Source organism: Drosophila biarmipes, chromosome 2R (genome assembly GCF_025231255.1).
Source record: "Drosophila biarmipes strain raj3 chromosome 2R, RU_DBia_V1.1, whole genome shotgun sequence".
Taxonomy (NCBI): Eukaryota; Metazoa; Arthropoda; class Insecta; order Diptera; family Drosophilidae; genus Drosophila; species Drosophila biarmipes.
The window spans coordinates 6437877-6455673 of NC_066615.1; the positions used below are offsets into that span (position 1 = coordinate 6437877).

A 17797-nucleotide genomic window follows, 5' to 3' on the forward strand; every position below is an offset into this window, starting at 1 on the left:
TTCAACGCCATCTGAATACCATTTTTCTCTGCAACTGCAAATTCGAATCAATTTATCCAAAATTTCGACTATTCGAATATTTCCAAATTATTTCTTGCACTGATTTTTCAAGCAAACGACTCCAAACCCTTTTTAATCTTTTATTACGATTCAAAGCACTTTCAATATTGGCCGAAGGTAGTGTACGAGTAAATAGAATCAAGGGCAGCCTCTAGGCAGGACCGGCGTTCCAATTTGGAATATAAGGCCAGCGCTTAGCCCTGCGACTTTCGCCAACGACCATACCACGCTGAATACATCGGTTCTCGTCCGATCACCGTAATTAAGCAGCGTCGGGCGCGGTTAGTACTTAGATGGGGGACCGCTTGGGAACACCGCGTGTTGTTGGCCTCGTCAACAACTTTTTGCCGCTCTTATATATTTCAACGCCATCTGAATACCATTTTTCTCTGCAACTGCAAATTCGAATCAATTTATCCAAAATTTCGACTATTCGAATATTTCCAAATTATTTCTTGCACTGATTTTTCAAGCAAACGACTCCAAACCCTTTTTAATCTTTTATTACGATTCAAAGCACTTTCAATATTGGCCGAAGGTAGTGTACGAGTAAATAGAATCAAGGGCAGCCTCTAGGCAGGACCGGCGTTCCAATTTGGAATATAAGCCCAGCGCTTAGCCCTGCGACTTTCGCCAACGACCATACCACGCTGAATACATCGGTTCTCGTCCGATCACCGAAATTAAGCAGCGTCGGGCGCGGTTAGTACTTAGATGATGGACCGCTTGGGAACACCGCGTGTTGTTGGCCTCGTCAACAACTTTTTGCCGCTCTTATATATTTCAACGCCATCTGAATACCATTTTTCTCTGCAACTGCAAATTCGAATCAATTTATCCAAAATTTCGACTATTCGAATATTTCCAAATTATTTCTTGCACTGATTTTTCAAGCAAACGACTCCAAACCCTTTTTAATCTTTTATTACGATTCAAAGCACTTTCAATATTGGCCGAAGGTAGTGTACGAGTAAATAGAATCAAGGGCAGCCTCTAGGCAGGACCGGCGTTCCAATTTGGAATATAAGCCCAGCGCTTAGCCCTGCGACTTTCGCCAACGACCATACCACGCTGAATACATCGGTTCTCGTCCGATCACCGAAATTAAGCAGCGTCGGGCGCGGTTAGTACTTAGATGATGGACCGCTTGGGAACACCGCGTGTTGTTGGCCTCGTCAACCACTTTTTGCCGCTCTTATATATTTCAACGCCATCTGAATACCATTTTTCTCTGCAACTGCAAATTCGAATCAATTTATCCAAAATTTCGACTATTCGAATATTTCCAAATTATTTCTTGCACTGATTTTTCAAGCAAACGACTCCAAACCCTTTTTAATCTTTTATTACGATTCAAAGCACTTTCAATATTGGCCGAAGGTAGTGTACGAGTAAATAGAATCAAGGGCAGCCTCTAGGCAGGACCGGCGTTCCAATTTGGAATATAAGCCCAGCGCTTAGCCCTGCGACTTTCGCCAACGACCATACCACGCTGAATACATCGGTTCTCGTCCGATCACCGAAATTAAGCAGCGTCGGGCGCGGTTAGTACTTAGATGATGGACCGCTTGGGAACACCGCGTGTTGTTGGCCTCGTCAACAACTTTTTGCCGCTCTTATATATTTCAACGCCATCTGAATACCATTTTTCTCTGCAACTGCAAATTCGAATCAATTTATCCAAAATTTCGACTATTCGAATATTTCCAAATTATTTCTTGCACTGATTTTTCAAGCAAACGACTCCAAACCCTTTTTAATCTTTTATTACGATTCAAAGCACTTTCAATATTGGCCGAAGGTAGTGTACGAGTAAATAGAATCAAGGGCAGCCTCTAGGCAGGACCGGCGTTCCAATTTGGAATATAAGCCCAGCGCTTAGCCCTGCGACTTTCGCCAACGACCATACCACGCTGAATACATCGGTTCTCGTCCGATCACCGAAATTAAGCAGCGTCGGGCGCGGTTAGTACTTAGATGATGGACCGCTTGGGAACACCGCGTGTTGTTGGCCTCGTCAACAACTTTTTGCCGCTCTTATATATTTCAACGCCATCTGAATACCATTTTTCTCTGCAACTGCAAATTCGAATCAATTTATCCAAAATTTCGACTATTCGAATATTTCCAAATTATTTCTTGCACTGATTTTTCAAGCAAACGACTCCAAACCCTTTTTAATCTTTTATTACGATTCAAAGCACTTTCAATATTGGCCGAAGGTAGTGTACGAGTAAATAGAATCAAGGGCAGCCTCTAGGCAGGACCGGCGTTCCAATTTGGAATATAAGCCCAGCGCTTAGCCCTGCGACTTTCGCCAACGACCATACCACGCTGAATACATCGGTTCTCGTCCGATCACCGAAATTAAGCAGCGTCGGGCGCGGTTAGTACTTAGATGATGGACCGCTTGGGAACACCGCGTGTTGTTGGCCTCGTCAACAACTTTTTGCCGCTCTTATATATTTCAACGCCATCTGAATACCATTTTTCTCTGCAACTGCAAATTCGAATCAATTTATCCAAAATTTCGACTATTCGAATATTTCCAAATTATTTCTTGCACTGATTTTTCAAGCAAACGACTCCAAACCCTTTTTAATCTTTTATTACGATTCAAAGCACTTTCAATATTGGCCGAAGGTAGTGTACGAGTAAATAGAATCAAGGGCAGCCTCTAGGCAGGACCGGCGTTCCAATTTGGAATATAAGCCCAGCGCTTAGCCCTGCGACTTTCGCCAACGACCATACCACGCTGAATACATCGGTTCTCGTCCGATCACCGAAATTAAGCAGCGTCGGGCGCGGTTAGTACTTAGATGATGGACCGCTTGGGAACACCGCGTGTTGTTGGCCTCGTCAACAACTTTTTGCCGCTCTTATATATTTCAACGCCATCTGAATACCATTTTTCTCTGCAACTGCAAATTCGAATCAATTTATCCAAAATTTCGACTATTCGAATATTTCCAAATTATTTCTTGCACTGATTTTTCAAGCAAACGACTCCAAACCCTTTTTAATCTTTTATTACGATTCAAAGCACTTTCAATATTGGCCGAAGGTAGTGTACGAGTAAATAGAATCAAGGGCAGCCTCTAGGCAGGACCGGCGTTCCAATTTGGAATATAAGCCCAGCGCTTAGCCCTGCGACTTTCGCCAACGACCATACCACGCTGAATACATCGGTTCTCGTCCGATCACCGAAATTAAGCAGCGTCGGGCGCGGTTAGTACTTAGATGGGGGACCGCTTGGGAACACCGCGTGTTGTTGGCCTCATCAACAACTTTTTGCCGCTCTTATATATTTCAACGCCATCTGAATACCATTTTTCTCTGCAACTGCAAATTCGAATCAATTTATCCAAAATTTCGACTATTCGAATATTTCCAAATTATTTCTTGCACTGATTTTTCAAGCAAACGACTCCAAACCCTTTTTAATCTTTTATTACGATTCAAAGCACTTTCAATATTGGCCGAAGGTAGTGTACGAGTAAATAGAATCAAGGGCAGCCTCTAGGCAGGACCGGCGTTCCAATTTGGAATATAAGCCCAGCGCTTAGCCCTGCGACTTTCGCCAACGACCATACCACGCTGAATACATCGGTTCTCGTCCGATCACCGAAATTAAGCAGCGTCGGGCGCGGTTAGTACTTAGATGATGGACCGCTTGGGAACACCGCGTGTTGTTGGCCTCGTCAACCACTTTTTGCCGCTCTTATATATTTCAACGCCATCTGAATACCATTTTTCTCTGCAACTGCAAATTCGAATCAATTTATCCAAAATTTCGACTATTCGAATATTTCCAAATTATTTCTTGCACTGATTTTTCAAGCAAACGACTCCAAACCCTTTTTAATCTTTTATTACGATTCAAAGCACTTTCAATATTGGCCGAAGGTAGTGTACGAGTAAATAGAATCAAGGGCAGCCTCTAGGCAGGACCGGCGTTCCAATTTGGAATAGCGCTTAGCCCTGCGACTTTCGCCAACGACCATACCACGCTGAATACATCGGTTCTCGTCCGATCACCGAAATTAAGCAGCGTCGGGCGCGGTTAGTACTTAGATGATGGACCGCTTGGGAACACCGCGTGTTGTTGGCCTCGTCAACAACTTTTTGCCGCTCTTATATATTTCAACGCCATCTGAATACCATTTTTCTCTGCAACTGCAAATTCGAATCAATTTATCCAAAATTTCGACTATTCGAATATTTCCAAATTATTTCTTGCACTGATTTTTCAAGCAAACGACTCCAAACCCTTTTTAATCTTTTATTACGATTCAAAGCACTTTCAATATTGGCCGAAGGTAGTGTACGAGTAAATAGAATCAAGGGCAGCCTCTAGGCAGGACCGGCGTTCCAATTTGGAATATAAGGCCAGCGCTTAGCCCTGCGACTTTCGCCAACGACCATACCACGCTGAATACATCGGTTCTCGTCCGATCACCGAAATTAAGCAGCGTCGGGCGCGGTTAGTACTTAGATGATGGACCGCTTGGGAACACCGCGTGTTGTTGGCCTCGTCAACAACTTTTTGCCGCTCTTATATTTCAACGCCATCTGAATACCATTTTTCTCTGCAACTGCAAATTCGAATCAATTTATCCAAAATTTCGACTATTCGAATATTTCCAAATTATTTCTTGCACTGATTTTTCAAGCAAACGACTCCAAACCCTTTTTAATCTTTTATTACGATTCAAAGCACTTTCAATATTGGCCGAAGGTAGTGTACGAGTAAATAGAATCAAGGGCAGCCTCTAGGCAGGACCGGCGTTCCAATTTGGAATATAAGCCCAGCGCTTAGCCCTGCGACTTTCGCCAACGACCATACCACGCTGAATACATCGGTTCTCGTCCGATCACCGAAATTAAGCAGCGTCGGGCGCGGTTAGTACTTAGATGATGGACCGCTTGGGAACACCGCGTGTTGTTGGCCTCGTCAACAACTTTTTGCCGCTCTTATATATTTCAACGCCATCTGAATACCATTTTTCTCTGCAACTGCAAATTCGAATCAATTTATCCAAAATTTCGACTATTCGAATATTTCCAAATTATTTCTTGCACTGATTTTTCAAGCAAACGACTCCAAATCCTTTTTAATCTTTTATTACGATTCAAAGCACTTTCAATATTGGCCGAAGGTAGTGTACGAGTAAATAGAATCAAGGGCAGCCTCTAGGCAGGACCGGCGTTCCAATTTGGAATATAAGCCCAGCGCTTAGCCCTGCGACTTTCGCCAACGACCATACCACGCTGAATACATCGGTTCTCGTCCGATCACCGAAATTAAGCAGCGTCGGGCGCGGTTAGTACTTAGATGATGGACCGCTTGGGAACACCGCGTGTTGTTGGCCTCGTCAACAACTTTTTGCCGCTCTTATATATTTCAACGCCATCTGAATACCATTTTTCTCTGCAACTGCAAATTCGAATCAATTTATCCAAAATTTCGACTATTCGAATATTTCCAAATTATTTCTTGCACTGATTTTTCAAGCAAACGACTCCAAACCCTTTTTAATCTTTTATTACGATTCAAAGCACTTTCAATATTGGCCGAAGGTAGTGTACGAGTAAATAGAATCAAGGGCAGCCTCTAGGCAGGACCGGCGTTCCAATTTGGAATAGCGCTTAGCCCTGCGACTTCCGCCAACGACCATACCACGCTGAATACATCGGTTCTCGTCCGATCACCGAAATTAAGCAGCGTCGGGCGCGGTTAGTACTTAGATGATGGACCGCTTGGGAACACCGCGTGTTGTTGGCCTCGTCAACAACTTTTTGCCGCTCTTATATATTTCAACGCCATCTGAATACCATTTTTCTCTGCAACTGCAAATTCGAATCAATTTATCCAAAATTTCGACTATTCGAATATTTCCAAATTATTTCTTGCACTGATTTTTCAAGCAAACGACTCCAAACCCTTTTTAATCTTTTATTACGATTCAAAGCACTTTCAATATTGGCCGAAGGTAGTGTACGAGTAAATAGAATCAAGGGCAGCCTCTAGGCAGGACCGGCGTTCCAATTTGGAATATAAGGCCAGCGCTTAGCCCTGCGACTTTCGCCAACGACCATACCACGCTGAATACATCGGTTCTCGTCCGATCACCGAAATTAAGCAGCGTCGGGCGCGGTTAGTACTTAGATGGGGGACCGCTTGGGAACACCGCGTGTTGTTGGCCTCGTCAACCACTTTTTGCCGCTCTTATATATTTCAACGCCATCTGAATACCATTTTTCTCTGCAACTGCAAATTCGAATCAATTTATCCAAAATTTCGACTATTCGAATATTTCCAAATTATTTCTTGCACTGATTTTTCAAGCAAACGACTCCAAACCCTTTTTAATCTTTTATTACGATTCAAAGCACTTTCAATATTGGCCGAAGGTAGTGTACGAGTAAATAGAATCAAGGGCAGCCTCTAGGCAGGACCGGCGTTCCAATTTGGAATATAAGCCCAGCGCTTAGCCCTGCGACTTTCGCCAACGACCATACCACGCTGAATACATCGGTTCTCGTCCGATCACCGAAATTAAGCAGCGTCGGGCGCGGTTAGTACTTAGATGATGGACCGCTTGGGAACACCGCGTGTTGTTGGCCTCGTCAACCACTTTTTGCCGCTCTTATATATTTCAACGCCATCTGAATACCATTTTTCTCTGCAACTGCAAATTCGAATCAATTTATCCAAAATTTCGACTATTCGAATATTTCCAAATTATTTCTTGCACTGATTTTTCAAGCAAACGACTCCAAACCCTTTTTAATCTTTTATTACGATTCAAAGCACTTTCAATATTGGCCGAAGGTAGTGTACGAGTAAATAGAATCAAGGGCAGCCTCTAGGCAGGACCGGCGTTCCAATTTGGAATAGCGCTTAGCCCTGCGACTTTCGCCAACGACCATACCACGCTGAATACATCGGTTCTCGTCCGATCACCGAAATTAAGCAGCGTCGGGCGCGGTTAGTACTTAGATGATGGACCGCTTGGGAACACCGCGTGTTGTTGGCCTCGTCAACAACTTTTTGCCGCTCTTATATATTTCAACGCCATCTGAATACCATTTTTCTCTGCAACTGCAAATTCGAATCAATTTATCCAAAATTTCGACTATTCGAATATTTCCAAATTATTTCTTGCACTGATTTTTCAAGCAAACGACTCCAAACCCTTTTTAATCTTTTATTACGATTCAAAGCACTTTCAATATTGGCCGAAGGTAGTGTACGAGTAAATAGAATCAAGGGCAGCCTCTAGGCAGGACCGGCGTTCCAATTTGGAATATAAGGCCAGCGCTTAGCCCTGCGACTTTCGCCAACGACCATACCACGCTGAATACATCGGTTCTCGTCCGATCACCGAAATTAAGCAGCGTCGGGCGCGGTTAGTACTTAGATGATGGACCGCTTGGGAACACCGCGTGTTGTTGGCCTCGTCAACAACTTTTTGCCGCTCTTATATTTCAACGCCATCTGAATACCATTTTTCTCTGCAACTGCAAATTCGAATCAATTTATCCAAAATTTCGACTATTCGAATATTTCCAAATTATTTCTTGCACTGATTTTTCAAGCAAACGACTCCAAACCCTTTTTAATCTTTTATTACGATTCAAAGCACTTTCAATATTGGCCGAAGGTAGTGTACGAGTAAATAGAATCAAGGGCAGCCTCTAGGCAGGACCGGCGTTCCAATTTGGAATATAAGCCCAGCGCTTAGCCCTGCGACTTTCGCCAACGACCATACCACGCTGAATACATCGGTTCTCGTCCGATCACCGAAATTAAGCAGCGTCGGGCGCGGTTAGTACTTAGATGATGGACCGCTTGGGAACACCGCGTGTTGTTGGCCTCGTCAACAACTTTTTGCCGCTCTTATATATTTCAACGCCATCTGAATACCATTTTTCTCTGCAACTGCAAATTCGAATCAATTTATCCAAAATTTCGACTATTCGAATATTTCCAAATTATTTCTTGCACTGATTTTTCAAGCAAACGACTCCAAATCCTTTTTAATCTTTTATTACGATTCAAAGCACTTTCAATATTGGCCGAAGGTAGTGTACGAGTAAATAGAATCAAGGGCAGCCTCTAGGCAGGACCGGCGTTCCAATTTGGAATATAAGCCCAGCGCTTAGCCCTGCGACTTTCGCCAACGACCATACCACGCTGAATACATCGGTTCTCGTCCGATCACCGAAATTAAGCAGCGTCGGGCGCGGTTAGTACTTAGATGATGGACCGCTTGGGAACACCGCGTGTTGTTGGCCTCGTCAACAACTTTTTGCCGCTCTTATATATTTCAACGCCATCTGAATACCATTTTTCTCTGCAACTGCAAATTCGAATCAATTTATCCAAAATTTCGACTATTCGAATATTTCCAAATTATTTCTTGCACTGATTTTTCAAGCAAACGACTCCAAACCCTTTTTAATCTTTTATTACGATTCAAAGCACTTTCAATATTGGCCGAAGGTAGTGTACGAGTAAATAGAATCAAGGGCAGCCTCTAGGCAGGACCGGCGTTCCAATTTGGAATAGCGCTTAGCCCTGCGACTTCCGCCAACGACCATACCACGCTGAATACATCGGTTCTCGTCCGATCACCGAAATTAAGCAGCGTCGGGCGCGGTTAGTACTTAGATGATGGACCGCTTGGGAACACCGCGTGTTGTTGGCCTCGTCAACAACTTTTTGCCGCTCTTATATATTTCAACGCCATCTGAATACCATTTTTCTCTGCAACTGCAAATTCGAATCAATTTATCCAAAATTTCGACTATTCGAATATTTCCAAATTATTTCTTGCACTGATTTTTCAAGCAAACGACTCCAAACCCTTTTTAATCTTTTATTACGATTCAAAGCACTTTCAATATTGGCCGAAGGTAGTGTACGAGTAAATAGAATCAAGGGCAGCCTCTAGGCAGGACCGGCGTTCCAATTTGGAATATAAGGCCAGCGCTTAGCCCTGCGACTTTCGCCAACGACCATACCACGCTGAATACATCGGTTCTCGTCCGATCACCGAAATTAAGCAGCGTCGGGCGCGGTTAGTACTTAGATGGGGGACCGCTTGGGAACACCGCGTGTTGTTGGCCTCGTCAACAACTTTTTGCCGCTCTTATATATTTCAACGCCATCTGAATACCATTTTTCTCTGCAACTGCAAATTCGAATCAATTTATCCAAAATTTCGACTATTCGAATATTTCCAAATTATTTCTTGCACTGATTTTTCAAGCAAACGACTCCAAACCCTTTTTAATCTTTTATTACGATTCAAAGCACTTTCAATATTGGCCGAAGGTAGTGTACGAGTAAATAGAATCAAGGGCAGCCTCTAGGCAGGACCGGCGTTCCAATTTGGAATATAAGCCCAGCGCTTAGCCCTGCGACTTTCGCCAACGACCATACCACGCTGAATACATCGGTTCTCGTCCGATCACCGAAATTAAGCAGCGTCGGGCGCGGTTAGTACTTAGATGATGGACCGCTTGGGAACACCGCGTGTTGTTGGCCTCGTCAACAACTTTTTGCCGCTCTTATATATTTCAACGCCATCTGAATACCATTTTTCTCTGCAACTGCAAATTCGAATCAATTTATCCAAAATTTCGACTATTCGAATATTTCCAAATTATTTCTTGCACTGATTTTTCAAGCAAACGACTCCAAATCCTTTTTAATCTTTTATTACGATTCAAAGCACTTTCAATATTGGCCGAAGGTAGTGTACGAGTAAATAGAATCAAGGGCAGCCTCTAGGCAGGACCGGCGTTCCAATTTGGAATATAAGCCCAGCGCTTAGCCCTGCGACTTTCGCCAACGACCATACCACGCTGAATACATCGGTTCTCGTCCGATCACCGAAATTAAGCAGCGTCGGGCGCGGTTAGTACTTAGATGATGGACCGCTTGGGAACACCGCGTGTTGTTGGCCTCGTCAACAACTTTTTGCCGCTCTTATATATTTCAACGCCATCTGAATACCATTTTTCTCTGCAACTGCAAATTCGAATCAATTTATCCAAAATTTCGACTATTCGAATATTTCCAAATTATTTCTTGCACTGATTTTTCAAGCAAACGACTCCAAACCCTTTTTAATCTTTTATTACGATTCAAAGCACTTTCAATATTGGCCGAAGGTAGTGTACGAGTAAATAGAATCAAGGGCAGCCTCTAGGCAGGACCGGCGTTCCAATTTGGAATATAAGGCCAGCGCTTAGCCCTGCGACTTTCGCCAACGACCATACCACGCTGAATACATCGGTTCTCGTCCGATCACCGTAATTAAGCAGCGTCGGGCGCGGTTAGTACTTAGATGATGGACCGCTTGGGAACACCGCGTGTTGTTGGCCTCGTCAACAACTTTTTGCCGCTCTTATATATTTCAACGCCATCTGAATACCATTTTTCTCTGCAACTGCAAATTCGAATCAATTTATCCAAAATTTCGACTATTCGAATATTTCCAAATTATTTCTTGCACTGATTTTTCAAGCAAACGACTCCAAACCCTTTTTAATCTTTTATTACGATTCAAAGCACTTTCAATATTGGCCGAAGGTAGTGTACGAGTAAATAGAATCAAGGGCAGCCTCTAGGCAGGACCGGCGTTCCAATTTGGAATATAAGCCCAGCGCTTAGCCCTGCGACTTTCGCCAACGACCATACCACGCTGAATACATCGGTTCTCGTCCGATCACCGAAATTAAGCAGCGTCGGGCGCGGTTAGTACTTAGATGATGGACCGCTTGGGAACACCGCGTGTTGTTGGCCTCGTCAACAACTTTTTGCCGCTCTTATATATTTCAACGCCATCTGAATACCATTTTTCTCTGCAACTGCAAATTCGAATCAATTTATCCAAAATTTCGACTATTCGAATATTTCCAAATTATTTCTTGCACTGATTTTTCAAGCAAACGACTCCAAACCCTTTTTAATCTTTTATTACGATTCAAAGCACTTTCAATATTGGCCGAAGGTAGTGTACGAGTAAATAGAATCAAGGGCAGCCTCTAGGCAGGACCGGCGTTCCAATTTGGAATATAAGCCCAGCGCTTAGCCCTTCGACTTTCGCCAACGACCATACCACGCTGAATACATCGGTTCTCGTCCGATCACCGAAATTAAGCAGCGTCGGGCGCGGTTAGTACTTAGATGATGGACCGCTTGGGAACACCGCGTGTTGTTGGCCTCATCAACAACTTTTTGCCGCTCTTATATATTTCAACGCCATCTGAATACCATTTTTCTCTGCAACTGCAAATTCGAATCAATTTATCCAAAATTTCGACTATTCGAATATTTCCAAATTATTTCTTGCACTGATTTTTCAAGCAAACGACTCCAAACCCTTTTTAATCTTTTATTACGATTCAAAGCACTTTCAATATTGGCCGAAGGTAGTGTACGAGTAAATAGAATCAAGGGCAGCCTCTAGGCAGGACCGGCGTTCCAATTTGGAATATAAGCCCAGCGCTTAGCCCTGCGACTTTCGCCAACGACCATACCACGCTGAATACATCGGTTCTCGTCCGATCACCGAAATTAAGCAGCGTCGGGCGCGGTTAGTACTTAGATGATGGACCGCTTGGGAACACCGCGTGTTGTTGGCCTCGTCAACAACTTTTTGCCGCTCTTATATATTTCAACGCCATCTGAATACCATTTTTCTCTGCAACTGCAAATTCGAATCAATTTATCCAAAATTTCGACTATTCGAATATTTCCAAATTATTTCTTGCACTGATTTTTCAAGCAAACGACTCCAAACCCTTTTTAATCTTTTATTACGATTCAAAGCACTTTCAATATTGGCCGAAGGTAGTGTACGAGTAAATAGAATCAAGGGCAGCCTCTAGGCAGGACCGGCGTTCCAATTTGGAATATAAGCCCAGCGCTTAGCCCTGCGACTTTCGCCAACGACCATACCACGCTGAATACATCGGTTCTCGTCCGATCACCGAAATTAAGCAGCGTCGGGCGCGGTTAGTACTTAGATGATGGACCGCTTGGGAACACCGCGTGTTGTTGGCCTCGTCAACAACTTTTTGCCGCTCTTATATATTTCAACGCCATCTGAATACCATTTTTCTCTGCAACTGCAAATTCGAATCAATTTATCCAAAATTTCGACTATTCGAATATTTCCAAATTATTTCTTGCACTGATTTTTCAAGCAAACGACTCCAAACCCTTTTTAATCTTTTATTACGATTCAAAGCACTTTCAATATTGGCCGAAGGTAGTGTACGAGTAAATAGAATCAAGGGCAGCCTCTAGGCAGGACCGGCGTTCCAATTTGGAATATAAGGCCAGCGCTTAGCCCTGCGACTTTCGCCAACGACCATACCACGCTGAATACATCGGTTCTCGTCCGATCACCGAAATTAAGCAGCGTCGGGCGCGGTTAGTACTTAGATGATGGACCGCTTGGGAACACCGCGTGTTGTTGGCCTCGTCAACAACTTTTTGCCGCTCTTATATATTTCAACGCCATCTGAATACCATTTTTCTCTGCAACTGCAAATTCGAATCAATTTATCCAAAATTTCGACTATTCGAATATTTCCAAATTATTTCTTGCACTGATTTTTCAAGCAAACGACTCCAAACCCTTTTTAATCTTTTATTACGATTCAAAGCACTTTCAATATTGGCCGAAGGTAGTGTACGAGTAAATAGAATCAAGGGCAGCCTCTAGGCAGGACCGGCGTTCCAATTTGGAATATAAGCCCAGCGCTTAGCCCTGCGACTTTCGCCAACGACCATACCACGCTGAATACATCGGTTCTCGTCCGATCACCGAAATTAAGCAGCGTCGGGCGCGGTTAGTACTTAGATGATGGACCGCTTGGGAACACCGCGTGTTGTTGGCCTCGTCAACAACTTTTTGCCGCTCTTATATATTTCAACGCCATCTGAATACCATTTTTCTCTGCAACTGCAAATTCGAATCAATTTATCCAAAATTTCGACTATTCGAATATTTCCAAATTATTTCTTGCACTGATTTTTCAAGCAAACGACTCCAAACCCTTTTTAATCTTTTATTACGATTCAAAGCACTTTCAATATTGGCCGAAGGTAGTGTACGAGTAAATAGAATCAAGGGCAGCCTCTAGGCAGGACCGGCGTTCCAATTTGGAATATAAGCCCAGCGCTTAGCCCTGCGACTTTCGCCAACGACCATACCACGCTGAATACATCGGTTCTCGTCCGATCACCGAAATTAAGCAGCGTCGGGCGCGGTTAGTACTTAGATGGGGGACCGCTTGGGAACACCGCGTGTTGTTGGCCTCGTCAACAACTTTTTGCCGCTCTTATATATTTCAACGCCATCTGAATACCATTTTTCTCTGCAACTGCAAATTCGAATCAATTTATCCAAAATTTCGACTATTCGAATATTTCCAAATTATTTCTTGCACTGATTTTTCAAGCAAACGACTCCAAACCCTTTTTAATCTTTTATTACGATTCAAAGCACTTTCAATATTGGCCGAAGGTAGTGTACGAGTAAATAGAATCAAGGGCAGCCTCTAGGCAGGACCGGCGTTCCAATTTGGAATATAAGGCCAGCGCTTAGCCCTGCGACTTTCGCCAACGACCATACCACGCTGAATACATCGGTTCTCGTCCGATCACCGAAATTAAGCAGCGTCGGGCGCGGTTAGTACTTAGATGATGGACCGCTTGGGAACACCGCGTGTTGTTGGCCTCGTCAACAACTTTTTGCCGCTCTTATATTTCAACGCCATCTGAATACCATTTTTCTCTGCAACTGCAAATTCGAATCAATTTATCCAAAATTTCGACTATTCGAATATTTCCAAATTATTTCTTGCACTGATTTTTCAAGCAAACGACTCCAAACCCTTTTTAATCTTTTATTACGATTCAAAGCACTTTCAATATTGGCCGAAGGTAGTGTACGAGTAAATAGAATCAAGGGCAGCCTCTAGGCAGGACCGGCGTTCCAATTTGGAATATAAGCCAAGCGCTTAGCCCTGCGACTTTCGCCAACGACCATACCACGCTGAATACATCGGTTCTCGTCCGATCACCGAAATTAAGCAGCGTCGGGCGCGGTTAGTACTTAGATGATGGACCGCTTGGGAACACCGCGTGTTGTTGGCCTCGTCAACAACTTTTTGCCGCTCTTATATATTTCAACGCCATCTGAATACCATTTTTCTCTGCAACTGCAAATTCGAATCAATTTATCCAAAATTTCGACTATTCGAATATTTCCAAATTATTTCTTGCACTGATTTTTCAAGCAAACGACTCCAAACCCTTTTTAATCTTTTATTACGATTCAAAGCACTTTCAATATTGGCCGAAGGTAGTGTACGAGTAAATAGAATCAAGGGCAGCCTCTAGGCAGGACCGGCGTTCCAATTTGGAATATAAGGCCAGCGCTTAGCCCTGCGACTTTCGCCAACGACCATACCACGCTGAATACATCGGTTCTCGTCCGATCACCGAAATTAAGCAGCGTCGGGCGCGGTTAGTACTTAGATGGGGGACCGCTTGGGAACACCGCGTGTTGTTGACCTCGTCAACAACTTTTTGCCGCTCTTATATATTTCAACGCCATCTGAATACCATTTTTCTCTGCAACTGCAAATTCGAATCAATTTATCCAAAATTTCGACTATTCGAATATTTCCAAATTATTTCTTGCACTGATTTTTCAAGCAAACGACTCCAAACCCTTTTTAATCTTTTATTACGATTCAAAGCACTTTCAATATTGGCCGAAGGTAGTGTACGAGTAAATAGAATCAAGGGCAGCCTCTAGGCAGGACCGGCGTTCCAATTTGGAATATAAGCCCAGCGCTTAGCCCTGCGACTTTCGCCAACGACCATACCACGCTGAATACATCGGTTCTCGTCCGATCACCGAAATTAAGCAGCGTCGGGCGCGGTTAGTACTTAGATGATGGACCGCTTGGGAACACCGCGTGTTGTTGGCCTCGTCAACAACTTTTTGCCGCTCTTATATATTTCAACGCCATCTGAATACCATTTTTCTCTGCAACTGCAAATTCGAATCAATTTATCCAAAATTTCGACTATTCGAATATTTCCAAATTATTTCTTGCACTGATTTTTCAAGCAAACGACTCCAAACCCTTTTTAATCTTTTATTACGATTCAAAGCACTTTCAATATTGGCCGAAGGTAGTGTACGAGTAAATAGAATCAAGGGCAGCCTCTAGGCAGGACCGGCGTTCCAATTTGGAATATAAGCCCAGCGCTTAGCCCTGCGACTTTCGCCAACGACCATACCACGCTGAATACATCGGTTCTCGTCCGATCACCGAAATTAAGCAGCGTCGGGCGCGGTTAGTACTTAGATGATGGACCGCTTGGGAACACCGCGTGTTGTTGGCCTCGTCAACAACTTTTTGCCGCTCTTATATATTTCAACGCCATCTGAATACCATTTTTCTCTGCAACTGCAAATTCGAATCAATTTATCCAAAATTTCGACTATTCGAATATTTCCAAATTATTTCTTGCACTGATTTTTCAAGCAAACGACTCCAAACCCTTTTTAATCTTTTATTACGATTCAAAGCACTTTCAATATTGGCCGAAGGTAGTGTACGAGTAAATAGAATCAAGGGCAGCCTCTAGGCAGGACCGGCGTTCCAATTTGGAATATAAGGCCAGCGCTTAGCCCTGCGACTTTCGCCAACGACCATACCACGCTGAATACATCGGTTCTCGTCCGATCACCGTAATTAAGCAGCGTCGGGCGCGGTTAGTACTTAGATGATGGACCGCTTGGGAACACCGCGTGTTGTTGGCCTCGTCAACAACTTTTTGCCGCTCTTATATATTTCAACGCCATCTGAATACCATTTTTCTCTGCAACTGCAAATTCGAATCAATTTATCCAAAATTTCGACTATTCGAATATTTCCAAATTATTTCTTGCACTGATTTTTCAAGCAAACGACTCCAAACCCTTTTTAATCTTTTATTACGATTCAAAGCACTTTCAATATTGGCCGAAGGTAGTGTACGAGTAAATAGAATCAAGGGCAGCCTCTAGGCAGGACCGGCGTTCCAATTTGGAATATAAGCCCAGCGCTTAGCCCTGCGACTTTCGCCAACGACCATACCACGCTGAATACATCGGTTCTCGTCCGATCACCGAAATTAAGCAGCGTCGGGCGCGGTTAGTACTTAGATGATGGACCGCTTGGGAACACCGCGTGTTGTTGGCCTCGTCAACAACTTTTTGCCGCTCTTATATATTTCAACGCCATCTGAATACCATTTTTCTCTGCAACTGCAAATTCGAATCAATTTATCCAAAATTTCGACTATTCGAATATTTCCAAATTATTTCTTGCACTGATTTTTCAAGCAAACGACTCCAAACCCTTTTTAATCTTTTATTACGATTCAAAGCACTTTCAATATTGGCCGAAGGTAGTGTACGAGTAAATAGAATCAAGGGCAGCCTCTAGGCAGGACCGGCGTTCCAATTTGGAATATAAGGCCAGCGCTTAGCCCTGCGACTTTCGCCAACGACCATACCACGCTGAATACATCGGTTCTCGTCCGATCACCGTAATTAAGCAGCGTCGGGCGCGGTTAGTACTTAGATGGGGGACCGCTTGGGAACACCGCGTGTTGTTGGCCTCGTCAACAACTTTTTGCCGCTCTTATATATTTCAACGCCATCTGAATACCATTTTTCTCTGCAACTGCAAATTCGAATCAATTTATCCAAAATTTCGACTATTCGAATATTTCCAAATTATTTCTTGCACTGATTTTTCAAGCAAACGACTCCAAACCCTTTTTAATCTTTTATTACGATTCAAAGCACTTTCAATATTGGCCGAAGGTAGTGTACGAGTAAATAGAATCAAGGGCAGCCTCTAGGCAGGACCGGCGTTCCAATTTGGAATATAAGCCAAGCGCTTAGCCCTGCGACTTTCGCCAACGACCATACCACGCTGAATACATCGGTTCTCGTCCGATCACCGAAATTAAGCAGCGTCGGGCGCGGTTAGTACTTAGATGATGGACCGCTTGGGAACACCGCGTGTTGTTGGCCTCGTCAACAACTTTTTGCCGCTCTTATATATTTCAACGCCATCTGAATACCATTTTTCTCTGCAACTGCAAATTCGAATCAATTTATCCAAAATTTCGACTATTCGAATATTTCCAAATTATTTCTTGCACTGATTTTTCAAGCAAACGACTCCAAACCCTTTTTAATCTTTTATTACGATTCAAAGCACTTTCAATATTGGCCGAAGGTAGTGTACGAGTAAATAGAATCAAGGGCAGCCTCTAGGCAGGACCGGCGTTCCAATTTGGAATATAAGCCCAGCGCTTAGCCCTGCGACTTTCGCCAACGACCATACCACGCTGAATACATCGGTTCTCGTCCGATCACCGAAATTAAGCAGCGTCGGGCGCGGTTAGTACTTAGATGATGGACCGCTTGGGAACACCGCGTGTTGTTGGCCTCGTCAACAACTTTTTGCCGCTCTTATATATTTCAACGCCATCTGAATACCATTTTTCTCTGCAACTGCAAATTCGAATCAATTTATCCAAAATTTCGACTATTCGAATATTTCCAAATTATTTCTTGCACTGATTTTTCAAGCAAACGACTCCAAACCCTTTTTAATCTTTTATTACGATTCA

At 43.4% G+C, this 17797-nt stretch overlaps 40 non-coding genes and 2 pseudogenes across 40 annotated transcripts; all 42 read left to right on the plus strand.

Moving 5' to 3' along the window:
* The first annotated feature begins 271 nt into the window (after positions 1–271).
* LOC127011090 (5S ribosomal RNA) lies at positions 272–390 on the plus strand. The gene has a single exon (XR_007764144.1). It is a non-coding gene; the product is annotated as a 5S ribosomal RNA (ribosomal RNA).
* Positions 391–692: 302 nt separating this feature from the next.
* LOC127011240 (5S ribosomal RNA) lies at positions 693–811 on the plus strand. Its single transcript, XR_007764294.1, has one exon. It is a non-coding gene; the product is annotated as a 5S ribosomal RNA (ribosomal RNA).
* A 302-nt stretch (positions 812–1113) lies between these two features.
* Positions 1114–1232, plus strand: LOC127011241 (5S ribosomal RNA). The gene has a single exon (XR_007764295.1). It is a non-coding gene; the product is annotated as a 5S ribosomal RNA (ribosomal RNA).
* A 302-nt stretch (positions 1233–1534) lies between these two features.
* Positions 1535–1653, plus strand: LOC127011242 (5S ribosomal RNA). Its single transcript, XR_007764296.1, has one exon. It is a non-coding gene; the product is annotated as a 5S ribosomal RNA (ribosomal RNA).
* Positions 1654–1955: 302 nt separating this feature from the next.
* Positions 1956–2074, plus strand: LOC127011244 (5S ribosomal RNA). Its single transcript, XR_007764298.1, has one exon. It is a non-coding gene; the product is annotated as a 5S ribosomal RNA (ribosomal RNA).
* Positions 2075–2376: 302 nt separating this feature from the next.
* On the plus strand, positions 2377–2495 carry LOC127011245 (5S ribosomal RNA). The gene has a single exon (XR_007764299.1). It is a non-coding gene; the product is annotated as a 5S ribosomal RNA (ribosomal RNA).
* Positions 2496–2797: 302 nt separating this feature from the next.
* On the plus strand, positions 2798–2916 carry LOC127011246 (5S ribosomal RNA). The gene has a single exon (XR_007764300.1). It is a non-coding gene; the product is annotated as a 5S ribosomal RNA (ribosomal RNA).
* Positions 2917–3218: 302 nt separating this feature from the next.
* LOC127011298 (5S ribosomal RNA) lies at positions 3219–3337 on the plus strand. The gene has a single exon (XR_007764352.1). It is a non-coding gene; the product is annotated as a 5S ribosomal RNA (ribosomal RNA).
* Positions 3338–3639: 302 nt separating this feature from the next.
* On the plus strand, positions 3640–3758 carry LOC127011247 (5S ribosomal RNA). Its single transcript, XR_007764301.1, has one exon. It is a non-coding gene; the product is annotated as a 5S ribosomal RNA (ribosomal RNA).
* Positions 3759–4052: 294 nt separating this feature from the next.
* Positions 4053–4171, plus strand: LOC127011248 (5S ribosomal RNA). Its single transcript, XR_007764302.1, has one exon. It is a non-coding gene; the product is annotated as a 5S ribosomal RNA (ribosomal RNA).
* A 302-nt stretch (positions 4172–4473) lies between these two features.
* Positions 4474–4592, plus strand: LOC127011249 (5S ribosomal RNA). The gene has a single exon (XR_007764303.1). It is a non-coding gene; the product is annotated as a 5S ribosomal RNA (ribosomal RNA).
* A 300-nt stretch (positions 4593–4892) lies between these two features.
* Positions 4893–5011, plus strand: LOC127011250 (5S ribosomal RNA). The gene has a single exon (XR_007764304.1). It is a non-coding gene; the product is annotated as a 5S ribosomal RNA (ribosomal RNA).
* A 302-nt stretch (positions 5012–5313) lies between these two features.
* Positions 5314–5432, plus strand: LOC127011251 (5S ribosomal RNA). The gene has a single exon (XR_007764305.1). It is a non-coding gene; the product is annotated as a 5S ribosomal RNA (ribosomal RNA).
* A 294-nt stretch (positions 5433–5726) lies between these two features.
* Positions 5727–5845, plus strand: LOC127011252 (5S ribosomal RNA). The gene has a single exon (XR_007764306.1). It is a non-coding gene; the product is annotated as a 5S ribosomal RNA (ribosomal RNA).
* Positions 5846–6147: 302 nt separating this feature from the next.
* LOC127011310 (5S ribosomal RNA) lies at positions 6148–6266 on the plus strand. Its single transcript, XR_007764364.1, has one exon. It is a non-coding gene; the product is annotated as a 5S ribosomal RNA (ribosomal RNA).
* A 302-nt stretch (positions 6267–6568) lies between these two features.
* LOC127011253 (5S ribosomal RNA) lies at positions 6569–6687 on the plus strand. Its single transcript, XR_007764307.1, has one exon. It is a non-coding gene; the product is annotated as a 5S ribosomal RNA (ribosomal RNA).
* A 294-nt stretch (positions 6688–6981) lies between these two features.
* On the plus strand, positions 6982–7100 carry LOC127011255 (5S ribosomal RNA). Its single transcript, XR_007764309.1, has one exon. It is a non-coding gene; the product is annotated as a 5S ribosomal RNA (ribosomal RNA).
* Positions 7101–7402: 302 nt separating this feature from the next.
* On the plus strand, positions 7403–7521 carry LOC127011256 (5S ribosomal RNA). Its single transcript, XR_007764310.1, has one exon. It is a non-coding gene; the product is annotated as a 5S ribosomal RNA (ribosomal RNA).
* Positions 7522–7821: 300 nt separating this feature from the next.
* LOC127011257 (5S ribosomal RNA) lies at positions 7822–7940 on the plus strand. Its single transcript, XR_007764311.1, has one exon. It is a non-coding gene; the product is annotated as a 5S ribosomal RNA (ribosomal RNA).
* A 302-nt stretch (positions 7941–8242) lies between these two features.
* On the plus strand, positions 8243–8361 carry LOC127011258 (5S ribosomal RNA). Its single transcript, XR_007764312.1, has one exon. It is a non-coding gene; the product is annotated as a 5S ribosomal RNA (ribosomal RNA).
* A 294-nt stretch (positions 8362–8655) lies between these two features.
* Positions 8656–8774, plus strand: LOC127011259 (5S ribosomal RNA). Its single transcript, XR_007764313.1, has one exon. It is a non-coding gene; the product is annotated as a 5S ribosomal RNA (ribosomal RNA).
* A 302-nt stretch (positions 8775–9076) lies between these two features.
* Positions 9077–9195, plus strand: LOC127011321 (5S ribosomal RNA). Its single transcript, XR_007764375.1, has one exon. It is a non-coding gene; the product is annotated as a 5S ribosomal RNA (ribosomal RNA).
* A 302-nt stretch (positions 9196–9497) lies between these two features.
* LOC127011260 (5S ribosomal RNA) lies at positions 9498–9616 on the plus strand. Its single transcript, XR_007764314.1, has one exon. It is a non-coding gene; the product is annotated as a 5S ribosomal RNA (ribosomal RNA).
* Positions 9617–9918: 302 nt separating this feature from the next.
* On the plus strand, positions 9919–10037 carry LOC127011261 (5S ribosomal RNA). The gene has a single exon (XR_007764315.1). It is a non-coding gene; the product is annotated as a 5S ribosomal RNA (ribosomal RNA).
* A 302-nt stretch (positions 10038–10339) lies between these two features.
* LOC127011408 (5S ribosomal RNA) lies at positions 10340–10458 on the plus strand (annotated as a pseudogene).
* Positions 10459–10760: 302 nt separating this feature from the next.
* On the plus strand, positions 10761–10879 carry LOC127011262 (5S ribosomal RNA). The gene has a single exon (XR_007764316.1). It is a non-coding gene; the product is annotated as a 5S ribosomal RNA (ribosomal RNA).
* Positions 10880–11181: 302 nt separating this feature from the next.
* On the plus strand, positions 11182–11300 carry LOC127011263 (5S ribosomal RNA). Its single transcript, XR_007764317.1, has one exon. It is a non-coding gene; the product is annotated as a 5S ribosomal RNA (ribosomal RNA).
* Positions 11301–11602: 302 nt separating this feature from the next.
* Positions 11603–11721, plus strand: LOC127011264 (5S ribosomal RNA). The gene has a single exon (XR_007764318.1). It is a non-coding gene; the product is annotated as a 5S ribosomal RNA (ribosomal RNA).
* Positions 11722–12023: 302 nt separating this feature from the next.
* Positions 12024–12142, plus strand: LOC127011266 (5S ribosomal RNA). Its single transcript, XR_007764320.1, has one exon. It is a non-coding gene; the product is annotated as a 5S ribosomal RNA (ribosomal RNA).
* A 302-nt stretch (positions 12143–12444) lies between these two features.
* Positions 12445–12563, plus strand: LOC127011267 (5S ribosomal RNA). The gene has a single exon (XR_007764321.1). It is a non-coding gene; the product is annotated as a 5S ribosomal RNA (ribosomal RNA).
* A 302-nt stretch (positions 12564–12865) lies between these two features.
* On the plus strand, positions 12866–12984 carry LOC127011268 (5S ribosomal RNA). The gene has a single exon (XR_007764322.1). It is a non-coding gene; the product is annotated as a 5S ribosomal RNA (ribosomal RNA).
* A 302-nt stretch (positions 12985–13286) lies between these two features.
* LOC127011332 (5S ribosomal RNA) lies at positions 13287–13405 on the plus strand. The gene has a single exon (XR_007764386.1). It is a non-coding gene; the product is annotated as a 5S ribosomal RNA (ribosomal RNA).
* Positions 13406–13707: 302 nt separating this feature from the next.
* On the plus strand, positions 13708–13826 carry LOC127011269 (5S ribosomal RNA). Its single transcript, XR_007764323.1, has one exon. It is a non-coding gene; the product is annotated as a 5S ribosomal RNA (ribosomal RNA).
* Positions 13827–14126: 300 nt separating this feature from the next.
* LOC127011270 (5S ribosomal RNA) lies at positions 14127–14245 on the plus strand. Its single transcript, XR_007764324.1, has one exon. It is a non-coding gene; the product is annotated as a 5S ribosomal RNA (ribosomal RNA).
* A 302-nt stretch (positions 14246–14547) lies between these two features.
* LOC127011098 (5S ribosomal RNA) lies at positions 14548–14666 on the plus strand. Its single transcript, XR_007764152.1, has one exon. It is a non-coding gene; the product is annotated as a 5S ribosomal RNA (ribosomal RNA).
* Positions 14667–14968: 302 nt separating this feature from the next.
* On the plus strand, positions 14969–15087 carry LOC127011271 (5S ribosomal RNA). The gene has a single exon (XR_007764325.1). It is a non-coding gene; the product is annotated as a 5S ribosomal RNA (ribosomal RNA).
* A 302-nt stretch (positions 15088–15389) lies between these two features.
* Positions 15390–15508, plus strand: LOC127011272 (5S ribosomal RNA). Its single transcript, XR_007764326.1, has one exon. It is a non-coding gene; the product is annotated as a 5S ribosomal RNA (ribosomal RNA).
* A 302-nt stretch (positions 15509–15810) lies between these two features.
* LOC127011410 (5S ribosomal RNA) lies at positions 15811–15929 on the plus strand (annotated as a pseudogene).
* A 302-nt stretch (positions 15930–16231) lies between these two features.
* LOC127011273 (5S ribosomal RNA) lies at positions 16232–16350 on the plus strand. Its single transcript, XR_007764327.1, has one exon. It is a non-coding gene; the product is annotated as a 5S ribosomal RNA (ribosomal RNA).
* Positions 16351–16652: 302 nt separating this feature from the next.
* LOC127011091 (5S ribosomal RNA) lies at positions 16653–16771 on the plus strand. The gene has a single exon (XR_007764145.1). It is a non-coding gene; the product is annotated as a 5S ribosomal RNA (ribosomal RNA).
* A 302-nt stretch (positions 16772–17073) lies between these two features.
* Positions 17074–17192, plus strand: LOC127011274 (5S ribosomal RNA). Its single transcript, XR_007764328.1, has one exon. It is a non-coding gene; the product is annotated as a 5S ribosomal RNA (ribosomal RNA).
* Positions 17193–17494: 302 nt separating this feature from the next.
* On the plus strand, positions 17495–17613 carry LOC127011275 (5S ribosomal RNA). The gene has a single exon (XR_007764329.1). It is a non-coding gene; the product is annotated as a 5S ribosomal RNA (ribosomal RNA).
* Positions 17614–17797: the final 184 nt, after the last annotated feature.